We start from the raw sequence: 23,851 nt of genomic DNA on the forward strand, positions 1-23,851 counted from the left end.
ATTCGAACCTACGACCTCCTGATCACCGGACAGGCGTCATCTCCACTAGACCACCGAGCTTTCGCCCGAAAGCAAGTGTTGGTTCTAATCCTTATAGCATGCAGCGGGTACTGCTTTGTTATTCAAATTCATGAATTTCTTCCGTCGAGATGTTTCCATTGCAAGTGATTGACAAATTGCCCTACATCGACATCGACGTCGATGTAGGGCAATTTGTCAATCACTTGCAACATAATGTTTTTATTTCAAACAACAGTGAATCATTGCACCACACACGAAGTTATGTTATTGCCTTGCATACATAAGACTGCATCCTACGGGATATTTCTGGATTACTCCACAGAGGCCTTTGACACGATCGATGACGAAACAGGTCTATTATTCACAAACTGTAACAAGACGAGATCTACGGGGGAAGGCCCTAGAGTGGTTCAGAATATTCTGCAAGATGGTCACCATTAAGTAACTGCAAATATTCCTCCCAGAAGTCTGTGTGGCATACAACAATCTCCTCTCTTGGGTCCGCTCCTCATTTCTTCTTTTTTTTCTGCTATAACAAAGCTGTCCATCACGAGTTTAACAGCTAATTTCATTAAAGTAATTTCATGTTATGAAGACAGCGTATTTGACGCAAATAAAGACCCACATACTCTCCCAACAGCATCAGTAATTAACTCATACGATTGAACTAATTGATCCAATCCAACAAACCTTCTCTTGATTTACGCCAAAAAAGACAACAAATTCAAAACAAATGTGAATTACACGTTATTCAGCATAACAATCTCCTAGTAAAATAGTACTATTTCATCTCTAATCTCATCGGATCAGCACGGGTTTTGAGGTCTTCTATTAGGCCTATTTTGTCAAGATGAATATCTCAATTGGAATCTGCATCTAACACTCCAAATCAAACCGGTATCGAGGAAAACAGGAGCTGTTTGCGGACATAATAATGATATATTCACAAAAGAACTTTGAAACATATCTATTTTGCAATTTCCAAGCTCACATGGATCTCTGTTTTGGGGAAAGTAAACACTTGAAATTCAAGATTCATAGATTCCTAACATTGGAAAGTTGAAAACAAAGATGGAATGTAATTAATAATTCCCCACATCTAGGAATAAAAATAAGCGAATGTATGCATGCTCAACTTGAAAAAAATGGATTTGATTTGCCTACCAACATACTCTCACACACATCGGCTAAAATAATAGTTCTCTTAGTCGTAAGTCTAAAAGAAATTCAAGGTTGATTTAAGCCATTCAAAAGTAATATTAAGTTATGGATTTATTTACTTGAAATACATGAATGTGACTTTAAAAGGGAAGGTTTACCCAAATATACATGTGAATTGACCGAATGCAGTGATATTAGTAAAACACATCACTGAAAGTTTCAGGAAAATCAGATAATCCTTTCAAAAGTTATGAAATGTTATGCTTAATGATTTATATTTTATATTTTTATGAAGTGTTGTTGCCTCTACGGCTGGATAAGACGGCTACAACAGCTAGTGACATCACACCAAATCAACGATATGAAGAAGATGTATTCAATAATTTTGGAACTAACTTGATAAATAAAATTATATTAAATATAACATTAAAGATATATTAAGGATAATATCATTCCCCCTGATTTTTGAAAGAGGCAAGTCAATTGTTTTTGTTCATAATGGTAGAAAATGAAATATTGTGAAATTCTCTCGTTCTGGAGTGGTGTCACAAGCTGTTGTAGCCTTCTCATCTCTTCCCTGCAGTAGAGGCACTAACACTTTAAAAATTCATAGCCTTCGAACAGATTATCAAATTTTCCTCAAACTTCCACTCATCATCCTCATGTGTTCCATTAATATCGCTACATTCACTCAATGCACGTGTATAATTGGGTAAACTTCCCCTTTAAGTGAAACATCGAGACATTTTGGGATTCCGCGTTGACCATGTGTATGCCCCTAACCTCGACCACAGTCAATAAATCATTGTTATGATAATTCTGCATGAAAAATTATACTCCTCGCTTCGCAGTGGGTCTAATCGTATTGTTAGTCCATAGGCCAGGCCAGATATTGGTACCATCTGAGATGGCAAAACCTTTTTGGTGTCATTTTGTTTGTCGGGCATAGATATGCTTATCAAGCTATGATAGCATTTCCAAATGAGTAGCTTAGTCATAATAAATGAATTTTTAACCAATTTGGTCTCGTTGTTATATCCCTATACTTCTGAATCGAAACTAACCGCTATACAAAGAAGAGCACTGTCTTCTGTATGTTCCATAGAGCTGTAAAATGCAGCTCTATGGTATGTTCACAGGTGTTCTGAACGCGGTGCGCTTAGTCTTTATTCAAGGCAGCGAAGGGAATATCCAAAGGTTATGATGTCCACAGCGCTTAGTCTTTATTCTAGACGGCGAAGGGAATATCCAAAGCGTGTGATACAGTGTATATCCTTTTATCTAAAAACAACAACAACAACAAAAGCAATTCCTCGTGAATTTTACCGTATTTTTCAATTATTTATCATTTTCCGGCGAAAACGCTACGGTGAAAACGCTAATACCACGCCAATGTCGCTTTATTTCCATCCAACAATATAAGATAATGCAAAAACAATGTACCGGTATACATTACGATACATTATAATGAATGATATTGTAAATGAACAGAGTGATTTTTGTTTAAATGGCGACATGGCGACAACTAATTAGAGTGTCTCCGAAAAAAAAAACCAAGAGACCCGCGAGTCTAGTGCTCACCTGAGTATCGCAAGTTCACCTTTCACGCAGTCACTAATCTAAATTATTCACAGCTCTACCAAAATTTGACCAGGCATTCTCAAGCAGAAGATGAAAATGTACAATAAGGGCCCAAATTTTTTAAGATTCCTTAATTTGGGGGGATTGGGGCCCCCTGGGGCCCTCTGGGTGGGGCATGGTGCCCATTTTTATAAATTGAGATCCTGATCCCCTAGGGATGCTACCTGCCAAGTTTGACGAAAATACATCATGAGGTTTTCAGGAAGAAGATGAAAATGTACAATTCAGGCCCCCTTGGACCTTCCCAACCAACCCCCCCCCCCCCCCTGCCCCCAAGAGGGGCACCCCTGGATCTCCTATGAACAAACTTGAAACTACAGTCATCAATGTACTCACTCATAGTATTATCTTAGCTCTATAACTTCTGATTCTAGAGAAGATTTTTAAAGATTCCTTCATTTTGGGGGTTTGGGCCCCCCTGGGGGCCCCTTGGTCATGGTGCCCATTTTAAGAAAGTGAGATCCTAACCCCCTAGGGATGCTACCTGCCAAGTTTGGTGAAAATGGGTCATGGGGTTCTCAAGAAGAAGATAAAAATGTACAATTTAGGCCCCATTAGGACCCTTCCTCACCCCCCTCCCCTGGGTCCAAGGGGGGCACCCCTGATTCTGCCATGAACAAACTTGAAACAACAGTCATCAATGTACAAACTCATAGTATTAACTTAGCTCTATCACTTCTGGTTCTAGAGAAGAAGATTTTTACAGATTCCTTAATTTTGGGGCGTTTGGGCCCCCTGGGGGCCCCCTGGGGGCCCCATGGGTGGGGCATGGTGCCCATTTTAACAAATTGAGTTCCTAACCCCCTAGGGATGCTACCTGCCAAGTTTGGTGAAAATGGGTCATGGGGTTCTCAAGAAGAAGATGAAAATGTACAATTTAGGCCCCATTAGAACCCCTCCCTTGGGTCCCAAGGGGGGGGGGGGCACCCCTGATTCTGTCATGAACAAACTTGAAACTACAGTAATCAATGTACTAACTCATAGTATTAACTTAGCTCTATCACTTCTGGTTCTAGAGAAGAAGATTTTTACAGATTCCTTAATTTTGGAGGGTTTGGGGCCCCCTGGGGGCCCCCTGGGTGGGGCATGGTGCCCATTTTAATAAATTGAGTTCCTAACCCCCTAGGGATGCTACCTGCCAAGTTTGATGAAAATCGGTCTTGGGGTTTTCAATAAGAAGATGAAAATGTGAAAAGTTTACGCACGACGCACGACGCACGACGCACGACGCACGACGCACGACGGACGCCGGCCGAAGGACGATCGCAATAGCTCACTTGAGCCTTTGGCTCAGGTGAGCTAGAAAATCAACGTGTTCGAGTCTCTCGCGACGACCTGTAGACCAGCCTAGTCTCCAGGAGACGTCGCAAAGACGTCGAAAAGACGTCGCGGAGACGTCGCGGAGACGTCGCGGAGACGTTTCTGTCACCAGCCATACTTGTGTCGTCACCAGGTTGCGACCCTGTCTCCAAGCCAATGAGATTTTATACACACCATCACATTACTGCAGTCTTCTCGCGTCGGTTCAGTCATTGTCTTTTTATTTGACATCCTTCCTCCCCTGAGAGTGTGTGAATAAAGGGAGTACTATGCATGTATAGATTAGACAAGTGAGCGTGTGCTCGTAGCGGTTTTGTGTCATTGTTTGTATTATGCTTTATCTTGAAAGTTAAAAAAAAACCAACTTTTTCTCTGTTTTGATAAACATTTATCCAGATATTATATATTAGAATATTGTTATTTTAAAGCAATAACAAAATGTTAATATCGATGTGTGACATTTACATCACTTCAGATTTGATATACAACAAGATACAGCGCCTTTGTCAAAAAGAAATGAGAATCACCCCCCCCCCCGACAGAAAAGAGAAAGAAATGAGATAAAACAAGCCCCACAAACCCAAATCACGTGTTCGTCGCTCTCTTTATAATACATAGAATGGTAGTGCCATGAAGTTGAATGAACACGAAAACTTCTTTCAGCTTTCAATCTCATTAAGGCCTACACAGAGAAAAAAAAAAGAGTGCACGCAGATTTCTTCTTCATTACAACGTAACAGAACATTTGTGATTTTTCATGTTTGTTTTCGTCAAAGCAAACAGAAATTTTCGGATCACCTTGTGATTAAATGTATAAAGGAGAACAAACTACAAAAAATAAAAAATAAAAAACCCGCTTTTAAGGAAACAATACGAGAGACGACGGAACGTTTCTCCTTCATAATATATGACAAAAGGGGATAAGCAATTCTCCTCTTTTCTTTTCTTTTTTCTTTTTTTTGGTTAGAATGTATCATCAGATTCAATTCATTCATATGATTATGGTATGCAATAATTGGCAAAGTAGAACAAAAATACTTACGACAAGTTAAAAGGGATCGTACAGTTTCGGTTGGATGGGGTTTAAGGTTCCCTGCTTTTTCGATGATGGCTTTTCGAGATAATGACATTCCTCTTATGAAATATAAAAGAGCATATAGTTATAGAAGGAATTCAAAGTTTATTCGATGAAAATTGATCATGAAATGGCTGAGATATTGCAAACAAAGCGATCCTTATAAAAGGTGGGACACACCTTTTATTAGGACCTCTTTGCTTTACTTCGTTTTTGATATCTCAGCCAAATCCAAAAACCGATTTTCCTGAAATAAACTTTGAATATCTCTTAAAATTGTATACTTTTTAGCATTTCATAAAGTGGTTTCTAAATATCTCACAAAAAGTTAAAGCTGAATTCTCACCTCAACCAGTACTAAATAATACTAAATGAATGTCAAGTGTATTTTAGAGAAAACTCATATCAATAAAGATGACATAGATGATAACGAATCGACATTAACTATCTTATTTGTTAGACAACTTGACTGACTGATCACCGCTCTCTGAATAACATTGGCAGTCATACCCAGGGGCGACCCAATAAATAGGTCAGAATCAAAGCCCTGCATGGTTTTACTAGTATACCTATTTGAAGCGATCGCTGCACCGGGTGAGGGGCACCCCGATCTTTAACGTTGGCAATCCCTCCGTATTCATACCTTTAAGTGAAATGAGGATATTGGATTTGAGTGAGATGCGCCTCTCTCACGCACAGTCTCTCAATCTCAATCTCAATCAATGTCCAGTGTCCGAGGGCCCGATTGTTTAGCACCAGACAAGAGAGGGCGGCTTCCATACGATGATATCTCTGAGTAGATACCTTCCAGCAGTGTTACACCCCCCCCCCCCACCAAAAAAAAGTAATGCCTTTTAACTATCTATACGCATCACTATTTTCATACTATTTATAAGTTTTCAAAGTCTTTGTTTCTAAGAGTTTACAGATTTGAATTGTATTTTCTGTTCTAATCTAAGAATCCTTTTAACTGCACAAGCAGAAAGGTTTGCGTGAATTCAATTGAGGCCCGCCTGCAAATTAAAACACTGTCGATACTCCATTGTATTTTCACTTCCTACTTATGCACGATCATATGTAACTTGCTACTTTATTCCACGTTAGAACGATCAGTATTCCATGTATTTCTTTCAAAATAATGACATCACAGAAAGACAATTTTTAAGGGTTATACTATAAAGAACACACTCACACACACATCGAGGAGATACTAGACCTTGAGGAGACAACATAGTATCTCCTTAATGTTTTTACCCATATCCAGTTTAACCCAATTCAATTCAAGAAAGAAGGAGAAGGAAACTTTTCATGGAACAATTTGCCATCACGACAGATCTCCTAAACACAGAGTACTAAACTTTACTCGTGATAAGTCATATGTCTTGGGCGAAGCTAAGAGCGTTCTTTATATTCATATTCAGAAGCTGTCAACTATCTTAAGGTGAGTCAGAGATATTAGGCCATTCTATGGACCAAAATATTGTCTTTGTGTGATTGCGATGCCCTATTTCTATCAGCTTATAGAGAAACTTGTCTGTCTTCAGTGAAAGGAGATAACCTCGTTAGAAATAAAATTACTCGAACACAGCATGAAGACTCGGGACAGACAAAAGTCTAGATAGGGATGAAAAATTTCACACATCGTTTTACTAAATTTATTGTTACGTTTTACAAAAGAATGATATCGTTTATGTATTCACACTGTGTAACAGTAAGAGAGGGTGATGAGGATTTTGTTGATCGTGTCTCCCATCGCCTTACGAAAATAAAAAAAAACAGGACTTCAGATATCCTTCTCAAGAATCAAATGAACAGGAAGAGAATATGAGCTTCTAAAGCTGGTTTAATTCAGTAATAATGGACTTTTCTGCATAGTTGCTAAATTACGAACAAATGTTTCTTTTCTATGGTATTTACATAAACTTATTATAGAGCTTATAATATACACTATAGAGTCATCGTCTCCTTAATATGCATAGCGCCTAAAACAATGGTTACATCAGCTTTCCGTAGTTATTTCTATCTGACTGCAATGGAATTGCCTCCGCTCCCTTTGCTAAAACTGAACTCTTGTTTAATAGCAAGAATAACGTGAACATGCAGCCAAGTTTTAACGTTTGTTTGATGGACGGTAGCCAAGACTGGCTTGTGGGTCTCAACTGGGGACGTGTACCTAGGAGAGTATTGATATTAGCCTTTGACGTAAACTGACAAACATAATTGTTCTTCAAAGATATAGACCATAGGAATGACGGTTGCCCAGTGTATTGTTAAGATACGCAAGACATTAACTTCATTTTGACTCCGAGACAGCTTGTGTGATATTAGTTCATCCATTCTGTCCGTATTCATGGTTGTAAGATGAACATGTATGTATGTTTGTTGGCTATGTAAACAGAAGAACTGAGAGGGGGACCACAGGCGGACCCGTGATTACGTTGATTTCAAAATATCGATAATGATACTCACCACTAGATAGGCGTGGCAGTGGTACGACCAAACGCTGGTGGTTGGGGTACATGAACTAACCCCTCCTCGTTCTGTGAGAGCGGGAGACACACTGTGTCCTCTTGTCGCAATGCGACGACACTCTGTCCCCTTACCTGGCGGGTGAATCTTGAAGTCGCCTCAAGTTATATTTTGGCTGTCCAACGTTTGCCAATAGGCCTGAACAAATTCGTGTCAAACTTACGCACAAAATGACGGAAGCAGACAAAAAAATAAAGAGGTACAACTCCTTAGCAGACTTTGATCGTGTACTGGACGTGTCCAGTCGTCAGTCATAAAAGTCGCGTGTTGACGGATTAGAGTCTTCTTATTGTCTTGTGTCGTGTCAGTACCTCGCAAGTAAGGTAACAATTATGTACATAAACTCTGCGGTTTCCACACTGTGTTCGAGAGAGAAGAGAGAGAGATTTTTTGAGCTGGTATGATACAGTTGCGGTGGTGTGAGTTTCTGGGGAGGTCGATTGGTTTCCAAGCCGTCGAGATGATAAATCAACTTCGCATCTTTTATTGTTGCTGGTTGTTGGGATGAAACACGTCGGACCCACGTTTCGGAAAAACCTCGCCTTGACCCCTAACAGTGACTACTGTTAGCTTCTTTTCAATAATCGTCTCGTTATCTGGGTTTTCCTACTCATCGAGCACAATCACCAAATGCTGATATGATCACTCCGTCGTCCGTAAGTCACCACTTCAAAACGGGAACGAATTTGTTGTCATGGCGACTGTTAATATCTACGCCCAATTAACAATTGGTTGGCAGCTCTATGAAAAGTTTTCGACTGGCTAAACGCCAAACTACGCCTCCCAGCTACTGTTTGCTGTCGGGACCAGTGGTGCCGCACAGTTTGCTCCGTCCCTCTCGTTCCGCGGCAGATAAGATTATAAAAGCCTTACCTGAGTGTAGCCGAGACAGGATAGAGCGAAAGACAAATAACCTCCCTGCATGCGTACAGGAGAACGCACACACCATTGTCACGTCAGTGCGTAATTTGTTGCAATACTTCATCACAGTGGTCACAGAAGAGAGTGCGCGTTGCTACCTACATGAATAAGAAAGAGAATGTAATATACAGTCAATGGATAGTGAGGAGGATTAAATGATTAATATCATCTTTAAACTATTTAACAAAGTTGTAGCCAATCAAAACAAAATAAAAAGAACCCCAAGAATGGGCTAAGTTCCACTATATTCATATGCATAAAACTGTGCAAGAGGATGCATATATTTCTCCGACAAGGCTGTTTCGAAAGATATCCCACTTACGGGACTTCGAGAGGATACGACTTGCATCCTACGTTCGTCACCTTATTTACATCACACACATTAAACAATGTAACTGCCATTATACCGATCGTATAACCCAGCCTCTTAAACACAATGGGCTAGCTCTCTCGGCAATAAGGTGAACTAATTAATGTGACGTGCAAACAAATTTCTCGACACGAAGTCCAACACTGAAGGGAAGTAACAGCTTCCTTGACTTTACCTGTAGAACTATATTCTAAGGTAATAGAAAATGCACGCATAAGAGAAATTTATGTTTCCGTTATTAGCGGTCTCAGCTGGATTGTTTGACTGAGCACATTAGTTGGAGAACATTTCTCGCTCGCATTCTCTTTCTAATAAAGTCGTCTCAATAATATGCAAAAGAGTGTGCGATGTGTGCCACGCTCGTCCCCAGTCCCACTTGTGACTCGCTCTGCACAGAGTGAGGTTTGGTTTTGCCATGATAAGACTGACTGCTCATAACACTGAGCAAATATCAATATTGACCAGTGCTTGTCGTCTTCAAACCAAACGGAAGGACAAGGGAGGGATCAGAAGGGGAAAATAGGACAAGCGTTATGATTCAATAAACTCTCAAGAGTAAATTCAGCCGTCATAAAGGCAAGCAAATGTGCACGCTTTGCATGCTATGACTAGCAAAACACTGGAAATAAATGTTATGCGTTTGTTTAAATCCAAACAATTTTAGTGGAATGATATAATTATTGCAATCCCAGTGACCATTCCCTATAATGATAGAGAATAATTCAATTTGACATTCTTACATAAGCCAACCAGGGTTACGTGTCGTTACTTTGAAGGTTCGTTATTCCGCATTTTCAATATGATCTCGAAGGTTTGATACTCCTTAGATAAATAATCATACATAAAAAACAAACGAACAAACAAACAAACAAACCGGGGTTCGTGTATCCGAGATAATAAAGAAAACAAAAAATTAAATGATCCGAATAAGGATTCCTTATCGTAACATGAAAATGGGCTTGTCAAACCGACAATACCAGAGCTTGTCCTTTCTTTCTAATTTTTGTGAATGACTTGAACAAGTGCAGACAAGTTTTGACATTATTTGCTGGACGACACGTGGCCAAAAGGCGTGCTAGTATAACTAGACCTTTACATGAAACTATATCTCTCCTGCAGTTCATATTTTTTGAGCCCAACAGAGGTATTATCCACGTAATGGACAAAACAATCTGGTAGTAATATTTTATATGTTCTCCAAATTTCATGCGGTGATATTTGCGACCCCATCGAATATATTAAAGGAGTATATAATATGAAGGTCTAGACTAGTGACCGTGACTCTGGAGACAGTATTGATCCTTGCATACAGTTGGCCTCAACATGAGAATTGAGCGATATCCTAAATAGTTTGAGGCGTGGTAATCATTTTTTTTTACAACTTTCCCTGAAAGCCCCATGGCCATGATATTTTTGTCCGTCATCGGCATTGTCACATAATTACTGCAGCTGCGTTTATCATCTCTATTGCGAGTTGATAGGAAGGCCTTGTCAATGCGCAGCTCCTTTGCGCAGTTTGACCCTAGGAAAAGATATCATACATGTAGTTTACATGGGTAAAGGTCTGAAATATTAACGCGTTTCAAAACGACTTTGCGCTGCAAACATTTATCTCTACAGAAACGCGTTTCTGGATCACATTTTATTCAACGTTGCAGAAAAAAAAGTTTATAAAACTCAATGATTAAAACAGCTTTGCTTTTATCAGCTGCTCAAATTCCCTGAAGTCGTCTGGAAACTTTAATTTTACTTCAGAATTTGGTTGATAGACGCACATACAAGACAAGGACACGTCATAAAGTTATTGCCTTTTAACTTCATCACATCGTAATCTGTTATGTGATCCAATTCCCTGTATCCCCAGCTCATTCAAGGATGATATTACCTCCGGAGTGCAATTAAATTCAAGTTTTCGGGAATTCGTGTCATAGCAACGACACGAACCGCCTAATGGCTTATAAAGCTAAGGGTTTCTTTTATTGTCTTTCATTCATTCATTCATTCATTCATTCATTCATTCATTCATTCATTCATACCATCACTGTCAAAGACAGCTGCCATGTTTAATGTTGCGTGACTTGGTAAAATGATTCTCGACATGCATGATAACTAACTGTCATATCCCGATAAACAAACGTGAACAGACCGATTTCAAACAAACAGAGACTTCAACTTGAACATTGAGAGTCAAAATTCCCACTGCCTCTCACTACATCATCGTTGTAGTCACCTGTCGTATCCCCAGTAACTTCTTATTCCGCTCTCTGATTATTGATTTTTTTACACCCATCAGTTACACAAATAATGTATTTGTTGAAACTTATCGACTATACGTATTCAAGGTTAAATCCATATGTTGCGTGCCATTCAGCTCACAAGATTACGACTGAAATGATCTTTTCGCCATGTTTTCTTAAAATATCAATTGAAATACAGTCTTGTGACTGATTTTGATCCTTACCATGAGATCGCGGGTAATGTGCTGACAATTTGACACGTTGAAGATCGAGCTCGTAAATCAACTCCTCGAAGATATGAAACACAAAATTATTATCCTTGTTCGATTAAATTTCTTTTGGTATTAATTATGGACAGAATGTGTTAATGAGGCCTGCTTAATTTCAGTTTAATCTGATAATCTCTTCATTGCTGTTACTCTGGTGGTTTACTTCCTGTTTTTTGTCCCATTCATCGCACAACCAGCACGGTTTGGTAAAGATTAAGCGCTTGAATAGACATTGTACTTCAGAGCCTCTTTTCTCAGTTCACACTTTTCCTGAGTTTGAGCTTTCTTTCCAATATTTAGATAGGTTAGGAGAGTCCATTTGATTTGAGTTATACATCATTTTAAAGAAAGTCTACTCTTTCAGAATATGGTGCTGACAATTTGACACGTTGAAGATCGAGCTCGTAAATCAACTCTTCGAAGATATGAAACACGAAATAATTATCATCTTTGTCCGATTAAATTTCTTTTGGTAGTCCGTAAATGGTAAATAACGTTAACAAAGTCGAGAACTAATTTAGCAGTTTATGCTCCTCCAGAAAAATGATGGCGAGTTTCTCATGGAAACATTCATCACGTCAGCAGGTGTGACATCCCGACTTGCACTTCCGAAATGAACCAACGCAATCAACTAGGATACTACTAAACGGTTCCTCGATCAACGGTGCAGGTCTAACGGCCATATAGTGGTTTTCTAACCACTTAACATTCATGACACGTTCGACAAAATTCCGATGCATCCTCCCTCACTTTAGAAAAAGAAAATAAAATGAGCTCTGATTCTAAGATAACGCTTTCTTGAGACCCACATGCAGCCATAAAAAATTTAAGTGCAAGATGCAGAATTTCCTTTCGATAGGGCTGAGGATCGTTTGTCTGATCAATAGCCATTCATTTCTTGTCTGTTAAAAGTATCTATGATTTTGTTATATAAGAAAAAAATATCAATTTACATTGGCATGGTTAGGTGGGCGCGTTGAAACAAAATAATGTAACTCCTGCAGATCTGTGTTTGAAAAGCCACAGTTATTCTACCCTGGAGCACTCCCCGAATGACCATGGATATTTAAGGGAGCTCCTTTTGACAACAGCCTGTCATGGTACTTGTAGCATCCTGCTACATGGGTGTCTTTTAAAGGGGATGGCTAGTAACTGATCAGTGGGAATCAGTGGGAATGCTGGGGGATGATTGTTCCATACACAATCCTTGTGGGATTCATTTAAGAGTACATTATATATATATATATATATATATATTGTTGTGTGAAAATTATTTGCTTCAGAATGGTCTCATATTCAAGTAAAGTGCAGTTTAATGTTTCCAGGTTAGGATGCCTGTACAGTGACAATCATCCCCCAGCATTCCCACTGATTCCCACTGATCAGTTACTAGCCATCCCCTTTAAGTATCAGCAATCTCTCATGAAAGTGTTGAAATATTAACAACTTCCTTGATGTCTCTGTGTGGAACTTCAGTGTAATTTCCTAGACCCGGGAGCGTGGGAATACCATGTAACAGCGTGGGGTGGGAATTAAGGCTGGCCTGGCTCGGATATGTTCGAGAATTCCCACATTGTGTCTAGCCTTATCACTGATCTCTATGAAAGTGGACATACAGCCGAAGAATTTCGACTGAAGTCGATCGTTACAGATGATGTACGCTGCTTCCACGCACATATTCGCTGATGGACGCTATTCGTGGTTTTCGATTATACCCCAGCCGGCAGCGAACAAAGATTTATTCAATCAGATTACCCATTCCTCCATACGTCACCGGGCCTTTAAGACCTGGTATAATATGCGGAGATAGGTGATATTCGTTATTCCAGAAAGTTCGTTAAATCCGAAAATATAGTAAGGTTCGTTATTACGAAGATTCGTTATTCCGAAACACACCAACTTCGTAAATCCAGATTCCAAATAATCAGAAAAAAAATATTTGTTCATTCAAAAATTTCTGCCGTTATTTCGAAGGTTCGTTGTGCCGAAGATCCATTACTCCGAAAACAAAATAAGGTATGTTAATCTGAAAAAAAAAGTACATACTAACGAAATTTCGGAATAAGGAATCTTATAGGAGTAGATGTAGTACCCACGAAGTAATGCTATTACTCTTTGCTCATAAAAAAATTATATTATTATGATGATATTCACAATCAACTTCATCATTGTCATCACTTATTCAATGCTAATTTTTATTGTCATTGTATCATGTTAGGCGTGTTTAGGCGTGCACCCCTTGGGATTTATCCGTACCGTAATCCGCGCTAATGTAATGTGCTTTTTATCTATTTTGTTTTGTTGTTGTTATTGTTGTGGTTTGGTTTCTTGATCTTCTTCCATACTTTATTCTGTAAGCTGTCATCAGCTCCAAACTTTCTTTCATAGGTGCACCGAGTGGGTCCATGGGTGTGCTGACCATGGGAACCTGCGAGTTTGCGCTCGAAGATGCGGGGGCGCTCTTTATGGGTCCGTTCCCGGCGGCGTGTTTTTTTTAGACGGCACAGATTGGGGAAACTACAAATTTATCGGGGACCCTATGCCTAAACCTAACCCTAATCCTAATCCTAACCCTAACCATCAAACCCTAACCCTAACCCTAACCCTAACCCCAACCCTAACCCTAACCCTAACCATAACCATAACCATAACCAAAAACCCTAACCCAACGTTTTTCCCATAGGTTTAACACGCGCCATGTCCCAATCTGTGCCGTCTTTAAAAAAAACGCTTCCCGGCGGGTATCACCGCTTACTTCAGTACCCGGATGTGACTGAGTTACTCCTGATATGATACATATCATTCATACACAAAAGTGTTGCGTTGTCGTACCATGGATTTCATTATAGCTGTTTCATGCACACACGTACACACGAGCACTCATTTATTATGTCAAACTCAGTTCAAGTTCAAGTTCAGTGTCATGGCAAATTCTCAAGTGACATTGTTTGAGTAAGCGTGTCACATTCTGCGATCCCGAGGCGACGATTTGTTTGGAAATCACCTGTTCCGTATAAATATCGTTTAAAAAGACGTAAAAAACCGACAACAGCTTTCAGAGAGTTTGCAGAGTCATGTAATTCAGTTCAAGGTTGTATGCTAGCTTGTATTCATTTTGATTACTTGCTCTCTAATCCCTCCCCCCCCCCCCCCCCAACACCCAGCACAACTCTCACAAGTTGGCTTAAAATCTTAACGTTTTCCATTTGGCATCCAGAGTGCAGGACAGGATGCATAGATGATTAAAGATTCGGATGTCACATAGCACATTCAACTCAAGAGAGGCGCAATACACTATTAAAAACTTCTTTAATGAAACTCACATGGTATCAATTGGACTTAACAATAATTGTCTGCGGCATTTGAGTGACAACTTGTCAGTCCTTGTATGGTTGTGACGTCATTATTGACATCCCTCGAAACCACAGAAAGTGACACAAGCCATAATACATAACGCCAAGAGGAGGCCTGTTAAAGAGGCAGCCTTTTAAGGGGCAGTTCTGAACATCAGTGTAAAGTTCTGGTGTGACTGAGTGGTTGAGAACGGCGGATAAGACCGTGCACTTCCGTGTACGGGTCGAATCTAAGTCCGACAGTAGCGCTCTTTAGCAATGCGCCTCATCATCATTGCCAGGTATTTCGAAGAAGACTGAAAGGGGTATTCCAGTCGATTTTCATAATTTTACAACATCGCATCATGTAGTACACAAATCGACAGCTCCATGTATAAATATGTGGAAATTATTGTGGTCCTTGAGCAGAGAAACAGTGCTCTGAAAAATCTTAAACAAATTACACTGAACAGTGTTGATGACACAGGAGACTCACATATTTCACAATTGTTGCAGTGTCATTTCATTACAGTACCACTTGCTTTACAAGTTCACCTGTGTATAATGTATGAACGTCATCTTCTTTTGTTCTGCTCCTTGAGCCTCAACTCATGCATTCTTATGGTGAGTCTGCCATGTCATCATCCTTGTTCATTGCAATTTGTCGTAAATTTTGAAAACATTCTTATTCCTCAACCCAATCACTATATATTCTGAAACTCTGTACTCAGTATAACTAATCTATAGGGCCTAATTGTTCAAATGTAAAAGTCTGAAAATCATCCGGAGGTCTCCTTTAAAGATGTCGCATCCTTGTGCGCGAGAACTATATATCCTGTATTTTTGGTAAAAGGACCCACTTCACCTACGTCGTAAAGAGCACGTTAAAATCTCGGTGATGTGGTCAAGCACGAAAATCTAGCTATAGAGATGTTATGAAGAGACTGTCTTCAGGTCGAAGGAGGCAGATTTTGAGAAGAAGGAAAAAAGATAAACGAACGTTAACGGTGTGATACTTTAAGAGCCAAAATATATGTCAATACCTCATCAAGACATTGGACCTTAATCCTCCTTTCAAATGAGGTATGATTATAGTATAGTTGTTTTAAAAGCTTCAAATTAAAAAAACAAACAAACATTCAGCAGCCTCAGAAAGTGTATGCACCCAGTCGTATTGTTCTGTCAAATTTGATGCCACTGTGTGGATATTATCTTTTGGCTCCTTTGTTTACACTTTATTTTATGATGTGAATATTTTTGATATTCTTTTCTTGTACGGTAAATGAAAGACCGCGATAGCGATATTTTGCTAGTGTTGTTGTTGTCTTAAAAAGAAAAGAAAAGGAGAGAAAGAAAAATGGGACCCTATTAAACAAATAATTTGTCCTAGACAATACTAACATAAAATCAAACCATAATAGATCTTAAACAAATAAATATTATTATTAGATATACAACATAACGTCTCCACGAGGGAGCTCATAATTTGCTAGTTACGTAGCATGATTAGATTATTGTCCGTTTCTGTTATATACATATTTACTTGTAACATTGTACCATCTTTTTATCTGATTTTACAATAGATCCACAACAACAACAACAGCACTATTAATGATTTGTTTTTCAGCGTTTGGGTGCAATAATGAATTAATAAATCGTATTCAAATTGAAATGTGGTATGAATATCAGAGGTTACAACACTTCAATCTAACAATCTCAGCCTCAAGGTTTTTCGGTGTATATAGGTTCTAGGGAAAGGAGATTTAAAAAAAGTTTGTGCAGAACATAAGATGTACCAGAGGGGTAAAACTCTCTGTTCTCTTCTACAACATATAGATCTCTTAGGGTCAGGTACTTCTGTTCTCGTTTCTATTCAATGGTCAAGTCTCTTGAAATGGATGATCATCATTTGTTACGGAGACAGAATGAAAAAAGAAGAAATACGACACCACCATTGTCTTTGTTTTTATTGTTTTATTCACAGGAAACTAACACCTGCTCACACAGCCAAACAGCCAATCACCGTTCAAGGTTCTAGGTTACTGCTCGCATGAGGTTGATCTTGCGATTTCTGGAAGCTATCACTGCCAAACTGTGTTATATAAACGCTATGACTAACAACATTTTTATCAGCTGTTCATGGTTAAACTGAATTCCCTCCTTTCGCAGAATTGTCATTTGGCAAAAGACATGAATGTTTCAGATGGACACGAATTCTGACGTGTCACGAAAAAAAAGAGACAACAACCAGATGATATCCATTATTTCGACGCTTCGTTTAATCCGGAAATTAGAAAAAGGTTCGTTATTTTTATACAAATTCCTCATAACTCCAGGTTCTTTGATCTGAAAATGAAAAAGGGTTCGTTCATCCGATAATTTTTAGCGTTATTTCGAAGGTTCTTTATTAAGAGGGTTCGTAATTCCGAAAATGAAATAAATTCAAAAGTAAAGACTGTGCGTACTAAAAAAAAACCCTTTTGAACTTTCCAGCCTTATTTTCATTTTCGGATTAACGAACCTTCAGAATATCAAATCTTCTTTAATTTAGCGAATGTTTGGAATAACAAACCATAATACATTTTTGGATTAACGAATGTTTGTATGACCAAACCTTCGGAATAACGAACTGTAACCCTATCAACTATGGATGCTTTACACAATATTACAGTGGCTGAGAACACTTATAAGAAATAGTCTAGCAGGCCTTGTTGCCAGCATCAACCACTCAACAGTTCCTTGAAAGACATGGGACCCTGCAGCTTTTGCAGATATATGAATAGTTGTTGTTTGTTTTGTTTTTTACGCTCATGGGCACACGCACCTTTATTTGAAGATCTTGCTTCTAAAAGGCGCTTTATCCATCATTTTTCAATTGATTAAGCGCCTTTTGGAAGCAAGCTCTTCAATTGGTGAATGTGTTTACGTTAGCTTGTTAAAAAAAAAAATGTTGATGACTTAGCACTTTTTATTGGCATACACGACTATCATGACATCCTGTAATATCTTTCACGGAGTTGTACGTGAGAACAAAGAGTTATAGTTCGGAATTAGCTCATGTGCACATGAGTACAAATGACTTTTCTCCCCCTCCCCCCCCCCTCTCTCTCTCTCTCTCTCTCTCTGTGTGTGTGTGTTTGTTGAGCACTTCAGTTGTTTACAAAGCAAGGTCATAATGCAAAGGCCTCTCTGACATAACAATTTATAGAGTTCATCAATCATGTTCAACAAAGCATCAACTTGTTTAGACCACGTGACCAGAATGGTCAGTCAATTACAATTTGGGAAAGCATCCATTTCATTATTCTGCATTGAATGCATTGACGATGTTTTTCTGTTGATCATGACATACCTCTTTTGCTGTCAGGTGGATGTGCTGGCCAAGCACCACTTGAAAGGATGTCTTGAATAATCATTACATCACAGATGCTTATGAATTTAAAAACCCTTGTGCCCTGTTGGGATGAATTACCTTTTTTCTGCTCATACTCTATCGACTGACTTACTCCGCGAGTGCATATATTATGATTTATATGTTATATACATAACTGTGTTAAAAAAATACCCCGCTTTAGTCACTCTGAACTGTCAACAAAGCAACGTATAATGACACATGACATGCCACCATTACGCGATGTGTGAGAGTTTCGTACTGTAAACCTATTGTACTATACTGTTTGGCAATCAATCAATTATGTCCCAAGTTTTCCCCAAATGATGAGTCCTCGACATGACGTCACATCTGGCTTGCATTGTCTTCATCGAAGGATGCTTTGGCTCCCACATTATCGTCATTATTTCTATTTCACAAGACTGGAATAAATCACCGAGCCGAGATCTAATCTCTTGAAAATGATGATGATTATGATGATGATAGTGCAGTGGCGGATCCAGAGGGGGCGCAAGAGGCGCACGCCCCCTCCCCCTTATTTATCGTTAAAAACAAAAGAAATAAAAAGGAGAAATATTAGTTGCGCCCCCCTCCCTTTACAGAATTCCTGGATCCGCCCCTGTAATGTGTTCTTTATCCAGGGTAGCCTCTTCAGTGTTGCCACTGCTCTGCCAGAGGGCCCTGTCATTATTATTACCCTAGCGCTGTCAGGTATCCATTTATACACCTGGGTCGAGAGGGACATGGTGGGTAAAAACATCTTGTCCAAGGACGTAAGAATTTGGCGGGAATCGAACTCGGTTCCTCCGATTGGGGGTCGGGAGTCTTATCCACTATGCCACAGCGCCCCGACATCGATGTGCGTCAAGTACCATAAGATGAAAGTACGTATAAGCTAGATTTTCTTTCATGAAATGGTTTTAGATATCTAAGAAAAGTTATTTCGTGTGCATAAATATTCTGATATTATACGGAAATAGTCAGTGGCATGTTTATTCTGGTTTGTTATTCCGAAGGTTCGTTAATCCGAAAATGAAATAAGGTTCGTTATTCCGAAGGTTCGTCAATCCAAAAGGGGAAATAAGATTTGAAATTCCAAAAGTGCGTTCACATGTCTTTACATTTTCGGATTAACACACTAAATAAAGTTAACATAAAAAAAATGCGGATTAATCAATAACCTTCGGAATGACAACTATTTTCGGACCTACGAACCTACTGAATCATGCCCCGAATGTTCACATTAACTAACACTTTTTCATTTTCGGATTAAGAAACCTCTAGGTATTGGAAGTTTGTGTGTTTCGACATAACGAACGTCACACATCTAAACTTGATTGTTCGAAAGAGATTCTGTAAGAGCGAAAGTTATTGAAGCTATCTCATCGCAAGTCATATCAAACGCTGGTATCAAAGGAAACAGTTATTCATTTTGTCGCGTCTGTAGTTTTATTAATGCTGTTTATTTCTTCATTCTGTGTGGCATCAAACGCAAACTCTGATTCATTCCATTACCAGTATATCTCTGCAAGAATGTTATTGATTTCCATATACCTGATGATTAATTGATGATTTCTGGTGGGTTTTTCTTTCATCACGGACTACTAAAACCCGTTAATCTACAATAGATAATACTTATAGGTATAATCATAATGATCAAAACAACGTCAATAATTTACTGCTTATACATCAGCAAAATGGCATCGTGTAGAGCATGTTGCAGGACGCCTGCCAAACTTGCTGACTTTTATTTTAATCCAGGATGAGGTGCAATCTCATGCACGTTTCGACCAGCTTGGAGCCGCCAACACAGAGTACAGTGATTTTCGTTAAAGCCGATTTCAGATTGCGTGGCTATGCATAACTCATGGGCGATAGCCCGAACGAAGCAAATTACAATATTGTTCGCGCGAAGTTCATACATATTAAATGAGATCCACAAGTACGTGTATAAATGTATGTATAAACAGTAAGTGCGCTTGCACCGACATGTTGCAGTGATCGGTCAGATTCATGACGTCAACTTGATAAAAAACGTGTTTTTCTGTCCTCTGTTCTTTACAGTCATCAATAGCATCTCCACCCTTACGAACCATTACTGGATGACGTCTATAGATTTTAAGCAATAGATGGTAAAAAAAAAATCGCACAGGTACTATGTTATTTGTCATGTGTATGCGTAACATATGTCATGAACAACAGGGAATTGAGTTTATTCCCGTATTTCCTCTTGTTCCCCGGTTTGTTTGTCTTTCATTACAGGAATGTAATTATGCCCACAGCTTGCAAAAGTACTTTTTAAACCGCCAAAAGTACGTTTACCTTTGAATGAATGAATAGGGATTTCCAGATGACAACCTATAACATGGTTGTCTCAAAATCTGAACAAAAGATTAAAACAAAAACTGACTGATATCTTTACATGGGGCGATATTTGATTTAAGGTGATTTGAGTTCACTTTTTTTTTCGCCGTGATTCATCCAATGGGAAACAAAATGCAATAACAAGTGTAATAGAAATTTGGATAACCTAACTCAGCTTAAAACGTTCATGGATGGAGCACTCATTGTGATGTATGGTCTGACAACTGAAGAAAGGGAGCGGTTTTGACCTCAATGCGCTTACGTTAAATCTTTTTTTGTGTGTTTTAGGTCATGATGATTATTCCCTTAGAAGATGATGTAGGTTAGAGAAAGGCAGAGTGAGGATATTGTATGAGCCTTAAACTGAGTGATAAATAACGTGTTATCGTATTTCTTTATAACGGTAAGTTCACTTACTTTTCTTATACAGACGGTGATGAGGAAATATTTCAATGGAAATAGCATAAAAATGATTGTCCATGCATGTATCTATCATTAATATTTTGGACTATTGTAAGGGGTCAGTGGCAGATCCAGTGGGTGCACGTCAGACCGACGACCGACGAGTCATACAGCTCACAAGTCATACAGCCCATGACTTATACAGCTCACGAGTCATACAGCCCATTAGCTCGACACTAAGCTAACAAGGCCCATGTGGGCTGTATGACTCGTGAGCTGTATGACTCATGGACCTGTTTTCAATGTCGAACTCGTGGGTTGTATGACTCGTGGGTGTCGGTCTAGTGGGATGATCCCCCCCCCCCCTCCCTTTAATATTGTTTAGCGCCCCCTCTTTACGAAATTCCTGGATCCGCCCCCGCGGGTTATTTTTATGGACTCCCTGATTCTCAAGTTGCACAACTGCAGCGAGTCCAGAAACAACGTTACTGAGCTAGGCTGATCTGTAGTGAGCCCAGATTTTTGATGATCATTCCTCTTCTGACAGAGGTACAGTAACTTTCAATTCGCCAACAAAATTTAATGTCTTTTAAGATTTTGCTGATTGTATACAAGGCACTCATTGGTCAAGCCCCTAAAGTTACAATACTGAACTGCTAGTTCTTGTTCTTACAAAAACACTCATATTTTGGACAGTTTTTAAGACACACTTGTTTTCCAAATTCCAACATGTAAGAACAAAATGACATTAGGAGACCGAGCATTAGGAGACCTTCGCTGGACCTAAATTTTGGAACTCCCTTGACAGCAGCATAAAAGAATCTCTAAGTTTTAACACTCTTAATAATAATAATAATAATACATACAATTTCTATAGCGCCGTTCTCCACTTTGATTAAATGCTCAAGGCGCTTTACAATTGTACATCAAAGCAAACAGATTGAAAATACAAGTACATCACAGTAATAGAAGAAGGATGAAGAAGCAGAAAAAAAAGACATGAAAGTCTGTCTTCAAAAGACACTGGTCTTCAAAATGCACTGCTAAACAGATAGGATTTTAAATTACTCCTGAAAGATGTTATAGAGCTCGAGTCTTTCAGCTCACGAGGAAGTGAATTCCACAGTGTTGGTCCAGCGTGAGCGAAAGCTCGTTCCCCCCAAGATTTCCTAGAAAACGGAATATGTAAGAGACCTGAAGTTGAGGATCGAAGAGTTCGTGAAGGTTGGTATTTACGAAACAAACAAACATTGTAATCAGGAGCTGTTCCCTCAATAACATGATAAACCAAAAGAAGTATCTTAAACCGAATACGCTCCTGTACAGGCAACCAATGAAGACTCTTCAGGATAGGTGTGATATGACTGCGTTTACTTGACAAAGAAACAATACGTGCAGCGGCATTTTGTAGCTTTTGTAATTGGGCAATTTGCGAGTTTGGTAGATTGAAAAACAAACCATTACCGAAATCAAGGCGTGAAGAAATAAGTGCATGAACAAGTTTTTCGTGGCAGAGCGAGTCAAATACTTGCGAATAAAACCAATATTGCGCAATTGATAACGGACTGATTTAGAAATGTTGGTGATTTGATCGGACATAGCCATGTGAGAGTCAAACATAACACCCAGATTGCGACATGACTTTGACAGAGGAATATCATTACCTACAATCGAAATACAATTAATATCCAACTTATTCAAGTGAGATTTAGAACCAAAAAGGATAAATTCACACTTGCTGTGGTTTAGAAACAATGAGTTAGACCTCATCCAAGCATCAATATCAATGATGCAATTTTCTAGACAGCGCAGTGCATGAGATGCTTGGATTTGATGTGGTGGAAAAGATACAAAAACTTGTATGTCGTCTGCATATAGATGATACCGAACAGAATGCCATATAGATGATACCGAACAGAATGCTTTGAAATCAAAGAAAATATTTATCAATTCTTATATCACTGGGGATTTGCATTTCGAAAGTTGCTAACTGATTTCTTTGCTGTTAATGTCTTTACTTTGTTTAATCTATTTCATAACTGTTATATGTAAGATAGTCCACTTCTTGGTAAGACCAAAGTCTCATGTGCCCTGGCATTGACCCATGAACTCTTCTTCTCTCTTCCTGTCCCTCTCTGGCCTTTGACCTCCTATTTATTCTTTCCACGCGTATGTAAGAGAGCAGCTTTGTTTTCGTCTGTGTGTGCGTTTTGTGTGCGTACTCGTTTTATTTTCTGTTTCCCGAGGACTATGTCAAATTGTCTTGTTGCATTATTACTATAATTTTCACGACTCACGAGGGGACTGCATTCTACAAGCTTGGCTTTTTAGCAGTCCCCTCCATTTCCGACCTTTTCTTTCTTATGATTCAGTCACATTTTGCCCATGTATTTTTTCAACTAGTATGTTTATTGATTCATGTAAACAAATGACATGTTTCTAAATTTCATTTGGAAATGTAATAGTTACATTGTACTTAATTTGTTTATATGAAATTGTCATATTATATGCTTTGGCCGGAAATGAAATAAAAATGAAATGAAATGAAATGAACTTTTGCCTGTTCAGCTCCCAAATTGTGGAATGACATGCATTAGAGGTCAGGAAATTCCCAGCTATAACAGTCTTCAAATCAAGAATCATAACATACAACAGTATTTTTTTTTTCATTTCACTTAAATGTGCATTATTATAAAGCATATCATCAAAAGCTTTTCCAGCGCGGTATATTTATTTAGATTTGCGCTTTATAGATTGGTATATTTATTATGTTTATATAGAATACGTACATCTTGTATTTAAAGAAAGAATCATCACC

The 23,851-nt window shown here is 38.8% G+C and overlaps 1 protein-coding gene across 1 annotated transcript in view; it reads right to left on the reverse strand.

The window, feature by feature from the left end:
- LOC139728908 (organic cation transporter protein-like) overlaps positions 1–8,586 on the reverse strand; it is a 55,841-nt gene extending 47,255 nt beyond the window's left edge. Inside the window, exon 1 of the mRNA XM_071639841.1 lies at positions 7,688–8,586. The gene's annotated coding sequence lies outside the window, so the exon portion shown is untranslated. The remainder of the gene's footprint in view (positions 1–7,687) is intronic.
- Positions 8,587–23,851: the final 15,265 nt, after the last annotated feature.

The sequence above is a fragment of the Diadema antillarum genome, unplaced genomic scaffold (assembly GCF_040938485.1).
Source record: "Diadema antillarum isolate AM-2024a unplaced genomic scaffold, OU_Dant_1.0 scf00000020, whole genome shotgun sequence".
In the NCBI taxonomy this organism is placed as follows: Eukaryota; Metazoa; Echinodermata; class Echinoidea; order Diadematoida; family Diadematidae; genus Diadema; species Diadema antillarum.